Source organism: Mus pahari, chromosome 8 (genome assembly GCF_900095145.1).
Source record: "Mus pahari chromosome 8, PAHARI_EIJ_v1.1, whole genome shotgun sequence".
NCBI classification, from domain to species: domain Eukaryota; kingdom Metazoa; phylum Chordata; class Mammalia; order Rodentia; family Muridae; genus Mus; species Mus pahari.
This window is the reverse complement of record NC_034597.1, coordinates 109,016,714-109,024,313: the sequence shown is the minus strand read 5'-3', so window position 1 is coordinate 109,024,313 and position 7,600 is coordinate 109,016,714.

Here is a 7,600-nt window from a genome sequence, read left to right as displayed (position 1 = left end):
TATATATATATATATATATATATATATATATATATATCTCCAATTCCCTGTTTTACCCTAATTAACTACATGCAGCTGGCTCACTCCTTTGCCCCCTCATCACTCTGAGCTCAGGACCTAATGTCTAGGAGAATGCATTAAGGACTTTGAAGCCAGGTGCCCTGGAAACAGCCCAGTCTCCAACGGGAGACTTGCTTAACCCCTTGATTTATGTTCCCATCTTTTAGAAATGTTGTACAATCTCCCTTCTGGGATGTGGTTCAGATCCAGAGCTGGCCACCTCAGTGAGCACTCGGAAAATAAAGCTTTCATTTTTAAACTTCCATATCTGAAGTGGGTTTTCTTGGCTTCCACTCTGAACCCCACAGTTAGAAGGCTGGAGATGGTTCAGATGTTAAAAACAATTGAAGTTCTCCCAGGGGACCCGACTTAGTTCCCAGCACCCACGTGGTAGCTCACAACTGTCTATATTCTAGTTCCAGGGGATCTGACACCATCTTCTGACCTCTGTGGACACCAGGCATGCAGGTGGTACACAGACATACATGCAGGAAAGCACTGGAATACGTTTTTAAAAATTTGAAGAAAAAGTCACAAATTCTTCAATCTCTGGAAATGCAAGGGACCCAGTTAGGTAGGTTTCTGGAGACTTGGATGCCGTAAAGGTAAGGAATGCAACCATCCAAAGCCATCCAAAGCCTTCTCCTGTTCTACCGCTGGCTGGGATGTATAAGTAACTACCAGTGAATCTCTCAGGCTGCTCCTCGCCAGCTGTGTGTTCCTTATTTCGTAAGGAATGTAAGTTTGTTAACAAACAAACAACAAAACCCTATAGATCAAAGACTGGTCCTGAACTTGATAGGCAGCCTAGGTTGGTACCAAACTCTTTGTGTGTGTGTGTGTGTATTGGATATTTTCTTTATTTACATTTCAAATGTTTTCCCCTTTCCAGGTCTCCCCTTGGGAAAGCCCCTATCCCATCCCCCCTTCCCCCCCGCCTCTATGAGGGTGCTATACCATCCACCCACACATCCTGTCATCCTGCCCTGGTGTTCCCCTGCTCTTAATCCCCCACTTCTGTCCCCTCAAGTGCTGGGGTTACAGGTAAGCCCCACCACTTGTCAGTGAACAAGAGACCCTACTTTTAATTTTTTGCAGCAATGCTGGTGACTGAATCCAGGGCTCCTGCATGCTACACAGCACACCAGCAACTGAGCCACATGGACCACCCTTTCCTCTATTTGCATCTGCAAAACTGTAAAACCAACAACTTTTGGGAACTTCCTCTGGGCAATTAGAATTCTTGTTTTCTCCTTGGTGACTCTCCTCATTTTGGCTGGGGACAAACGTTTGTTTGTTTTGGTTTGTTTTGTTTTTGTTCTCCCACAGGGTGTGCCTTGGCTGGCCTTCTCAGGTGGCTACTTATGCATATGCACGGACACAGGCACTTGGCAATCACATTCACACGTGTGACCTTAGTGTGTGCTTGCTCACAGTGACTCCTTAGTAAATGCTTACTGATGTGTTTATAAAAAGATAAAGAAGTATAAGATGTGTTCTGTGGGGGCTGGTGAGATGGCTCAGTGGGTAAGAGCACCCGACTTCTCTTCTGAAGGTCCAGAGTTCAAATCCCAGCAACCACATGGTGGCTCATAACCATCCGTAACAAGATCTGACACCCTCTTCTGGAGTGTCTGAAGACAGCTACGGTGTACTTACATATAATAAATAAATAAATCTTTAAAAAAAGATGTGTTCTGTGGGGGTGTGGTGAGGTATGGGGGGAGAGGGTGTGTTGGTGGACCTATGCCAAGGCATCCCTTACCCCTGAGGGACCAGCCACAGGAGTTAAGAGTGTAGTAGAGCCAGAGGAGGGCAGGAAGAGCAGAGAAGTAGAGTCCGGCCATGGCCACGAGTGCGTGGAGAGAGGGTTGGGGGAAGGGGAGAGGAAGAGTGAGCGAGCGAGCAATCAATATATATATGAGTAAGAGAGGGAGGAGGGGGCCAAGCAGCCCTTTTATAGTGGGTCAGGCCTACCTGGCTGTTGCCAGGTAACTGTGGGGTGGAGTTTAGACAGAATGCTAATACTTACTGGATGAATAAAGCATGTACACAGTATGAGGGGGCATCTCATAATATCTTGCTTTTATTGGACTTCCTAGGCGGCACTGTTTAACAAGGGGACTTTAAAAGGCTTGAGGCCATGAAAGACATTATTACTTAAGGGAGCTTGTGATCTGTGTGTCAATCATTTATCTGTAAAACTTGTTTCAACTCTTCCTTTTGTGGGCAGTAGGGAAGGAAATTTATGGCTATTTAGGACTTTTTAATCTAAGTTATCTTTGACAGACCTAGGATTTGGAAGGCATCACTTGGGGCCTCAATTTACAAATGGGAAAAATCGTGTGTAATGGTCTCTGTCCGTAGTGGGAGAGTTTGGGGTATGCTGACACATTGTGGCCTGTGGGAAAGCAGGTGAGCCCAGTCACAGGGAACCATGTTCCTCGGACCAGGTCATAGAACTGGCCGTTGACAGAATTGGGTCTTATGCGGGGTTCAGCGCAAGCCTCTGAAGAAACAGAAACAGCCGCATTGCAGTGACAACAACTGATGCACACTCTCAATCAATGGATGTGTGAAGTCTTCTCTTATTAGCCAGTGCTCTAGTAGGGAAAACCATTTTCTGTGAAATGGAAAGAAGACAACAGCGGTGGCCACGGGGCAGCCCAGCCTCTTTTACCTTTCCCTGCTGGAGACGAGATGGTTTAATTTGCACTAGAGTGCCAGCCAGTCCCTGTAAACCTCAGCTCTTAGGAGTAAACCCTGCCCGTCTGGGTTACAAATGTGTCTTTCCAGCCCAGGGAGTCTGGAGCCAGGGCCACCACCCTCTACTTTCCATGTGAGCCGCCAGGCAGCCTTTCCTGCCTCACCTGGCTCCCTGCTCCCAGTCACAGCAGAACAGTGACTACTCTTGAGTTTCCTGGCACCAATGGCTTGGTTGTTGCATATACAGTCTAAATCTCAGCCTGTGGGAGGGCTCAGAAATGGAGCTGAAATACAGCAGGCCTCCTGGGGTGACTTTGCTCCCTCACCCTCCCTGTCACCTACAGAGCATCTACTGGAAGACAGCATCCTGTGGCAGGGCGATCACCTTGCCTGGCCCCCTGTTGTTTGTTTGGTTTGGTTTTTAGCAGGGCTGTAAAAGGAGGAAGCTGTAGAGTCTAGCACCATGAACTGGTTCATCTTCCACAGAAGGACATGCACATGGGCGCCCTTCCATGCTTTGCAGGTAGGAGAGTGCCCAGCTGCTCAGCAGGTCTTTGTTGACATCCTTGTGAGTTCATCGCCCTTGGTGAGTGAGGTGTGCTAGCAGGGACCTCCTTAGGTACTGGTAAGGCCTTTGGTCAGCTTGCAGATGTCCCTCCATTACCCTGCTCTTGGTTCCAGGCCTCTCTGCTACAACCGTGCAACTCCCCTAACCTCCCTCTACTCAGTAAACCATGCTGTTCCCTCTGGAAGCACAGGTCAGAGTCCACCTCACACCATAGAGTAAAACCCGCTGATGCAGAATGTCTCTCTGGGTTGTTATTCGGAGGACACTTGGAGGACTTCTGGAAGCCCTTTTGATAGTTCTTCCCACACATGATTGTATTAAAGGTAATTGATTGCTTCTGAAGAGAACTGTACTTTATCCTTCCCAGTGGCACACCTGTGGCTCTCTCAAAAAGACAGGTACTTTTTGTGGGAAGGAAATGATGAGAGAGCAATTTCATAGTAACGCTTCAGTGAGCAGCACTTCCCAAGAGCAGAAGGCCATACAGGGAGAGTGGAAACTTTTGCGTTACTGAGACAAGCTGGGTGCAAAGTAGGGCTGAGGAATACACCTCTGGCAGACAAGGAGCAAGAGCTTACAGCGCACCGATCTGATGGCCGGTCGGGGAACTGGTCATGTAGTACTCTCTTTTCTGAGATTTGTACCAACACCAAGAAGCACAAGAACATAAGACCCCAATTGAGATTTAGGTCTGAGGTTTCGGGTCCCACAAGCTTGGTGGCTTAGTGGCTCTTGCTTTGGATCTCTGACTATTCAACCCGTGCCAACACACAGCTAGACACACAGCTATTGAGGCACTCTCCCTGGGTGTGACTCTTCTGTGTCTTCCAGCAGATCACGGTGTCCTGAGCAGTGTCTCACACCAAGGACTCCCTCAGACTTGGTCTGTTGGAGAAGCAGCCTATATGAGTCCAGGGAGTTCCTCCTATCCAGGGGCAGACAAGCAAGGAGGGGCAAGGGTTGCAGGTTCTGCGAGAGGCGGGAGACTTCAGAGGAGGGGACCAGTGGCAAAACCTCCAGGGAAGAATAGTCCGTGGACACTGAGAAGGGGCCCAGCATGTCAGGTTGAAGAAGTGAACAGTGGAGGTGGTATATCCTGAGGCAGAACCATAGGAAAAACCAAAAAGGGGGACCAGACACTTGATCAGTAAGCTCAGCCAAGATGAGCCCAAACCAACTCTAGAAATGGGAACAAATTACCCAGTGGCCTTGAGAGCATACAGTGTGTGCTTAGGGAACAAATTACCAAGTGGCCTTGAGAGCATACTGTGTGTGCTTTGGGAACAAATTACCCAGTGGCCTTGAGAGCATACTGTGTGTGCTTTGGGAACAAATTACCCAGTGGCCTTGAGAGCATATTGTGTGTGCTTAGGTTGGTTCTGGGAGGTGAGCCGGTTTGTGGCTTAGACTCTCCTGAGCTGAACTTGGCCTTTGAACAGTTCCCCTTCCCGCACCAGGTCTCCCATGTCTCCTCCCCACACTCTACCGAAACTCAGCGCGGTTTGAGAATAAATTATTAAGGGAAGGAAGGTTAGAGGAAGAAGAGCCACTCTCCCAGTCACAGCTGGCAAAACCCAGGATAGATACTGGTGTGTGCTGTAGGCAGGTTTACTACAGCATGTCTTCCTTTCATTGAGGGCTAGAGTCAGACTGTATGCCCGTGGGATCCTGTTTTCTATCTGGAAGCAGGGGTAGGTTGTGAGGAGTGAGCAAATGCCATTTATGTTTGAGGGTGTGTGTGCAAGTATTTTTAAACAAAGCCAGAACTGAAGAGTAGAGTGGAGAAGGCAGGTTTTGGGCAGGAACTGTTGTAATAGGAGAAGCGGGGGTTTTGCCACAGACTTCTTTTTCAGTGTCAAGATTGAACGTAGCTTTGTGCACGCTAGGCAAGAGCTACACCACTAAGCCGTATCCACAGTCCTCGGTGTCAGTGGAGCTAGACTCTGTTATGATACACCATGGACAGTGGAGGTCTATTAACAAAAGAGCAGGCGTGTGGAAGGCATGGAGTCGGGAGTTCTTTCTACTTCACCTTGATAGGATTCCTGCTGAAGGTGGACAGAGGGGCTCAGACATGGAGGTGAACAATCTGAGGGTAATCAGACAGATATCATGAGACAGATATCAGATAACATGTCTGTCTGTGGGGTACTGACATGAGCTTCTGGTTCAAATAGAGGATGAACTTGGTCAGATGAGGGAAAGGAGGATGCATAATCAAACAGTTCTGAGGAGAGTGATCCTGCCCACCAGCACCTTAACTCTAGCCCTGCGAGGTAGCTTACCCTCTAAATGATCACTTCTGCTCCAGTGTGGCCATTGTGGATAACTGCCCTCGTTTGGGATGGGGATGGGGATGGGGATGGGGTGTCTGGCCGGCAGCCTTGTTTTCCTTAGACTCCAAGGAGACTGAAAGAGCTCATGAATTTATCACGAGTCAGTGAATCCTGACGTTTGGGAGACATTAGATAGACCCCCTCCTCCAGTGATTAGCATGTCACTCTGCAGAGGTGATCAAGTAAAGGAGACAGACACACAGACAAAGGCAGAGATGCCAGGCCTCCATACTGCATCACAGGTCTTTAAAGCAGCATCCAAGAATCTTTTTCAAGGTCACCAGACCCCCTTCTTCTGCCCCCTTCCCCACGTGACCTCAATGAATCAATCACTTCACTGTATGTTTAAGTGATATGTTGGGATAGATGGCCTGCTAGGCTGCTAGAGTCCAGGTTTTGTTTTAAAAACTGGTCCCATCATATCCTGGCTCAACCTCTAGAAGCAGTTGCTAAGAGACAGTGTAGCAGGTCCAGGGTACCTGCAAGACCTTGGTGATCTGACTGTGGTTCCCACTCTGTGGGTCTCCTGTAGCTTCTACATGAAGCACCCATTCACTGGGTGGCCTAAGACATCAGACACTTACACTTCCATATTTCTAGGAGCTGGAACCTAAAGCCACGATGTGGACTGTCTGCTAGCTGCCCAAACATCTCTTGGCCATTTGTATTCAGGTAGCATGTCAGTTCCATGCTTCAAGATGTGGGTGGGTGCCTCTGTTCCTCCCAGTCTATGGGAGCATGGAAAGGTATGTTTTATCTTTTGCAGTTAATTAACTAATTAATCTTAAAAGATTTAATTATGAGTGCTTTGCTTGCATGCATGATGTGCACCATCTGCATGCCTAATGCCCGAGGAGGACGAAGAAAGCACCCCTGGAATGCTAAGAGTTACAGAGTGGTCAGCTACATGGGCCCGGAAACCACTGAGCTATCTCTCCAACCACCCAAAATTGCATTTTTAAATGTCTAAAGCCCACAGTACCTGCAGTAACTGGATCCTGCCACGTGTATACTGTGTTGTCTCTGGTGGCTCTGAAATGGGATAGACAACATAAAGTGGATGGCCCTAGAGAATGGTGAGCCCTCGAGGAAGGTGTGTGTACATGTGTGTGTGTGTGCATGCTTGTGTGTGTATGTGTGTATGCATACACATGTTCTGTGTGCACCCACATGTACGCTGATATGACTTCTCTGGATTGGCAGCACATATTGATGAAAGTTCTGTGGAAGAAGTGCAGAAAACCCAGGTTTTCTACTAACTCTTACCCAGAGAGAGGAGAGCAGAAGTCTGTGCACCCCGTCAAGGACACCAGTGACAGAACCAAGACGCAATTCCACCCAAGCCTGGTGAATTAGGGAGTTTATTGGGCGATTCACAACATCACAAAAGCCCCACTCAGACCTTGGTAGTAACCTCCTGAAAGCTGCACAGGGGACTGACTGCCCTTTTACTTATATTGCTCCTACAGAGGCCACAGGAAGCTGGGAGCACCTGGAATCTCAAATGGGAGTATGATGTCCCCCACCACCTATACCCCTCCCTCCATGGAACTTCTGCATGCCTGATCTATAGAGAAACTGCCCTGGCCCACAGCCACAGGGATGGAGTCTGTGAGCAAGCTAAATGTACAGGAGGTGGGCAAGGGCTCCTTGGCACAAAAGAGCCCTTGCCTGTGAAGCAAGCCTTTCAAAAACAAACATCTGTAAAATAAAGGGGAAAGGAAGTAGCTTGTGGGTGGGAACTTGTCTTAGTTACTGCTCTATTGCTTTGAAGAGACACCATGATCAAGGCAACTCTTGTAAAAGAAAGCATTTAATTGGAGGCTGGCTTACAATTTCAGAGGTATAGTCCATTATCATGGTGAGGAGCATGGCAGGCTTGGTGCAGTAGAAGTAGTTGAAAGCTACATCCTGATACACGGGGGGGTGG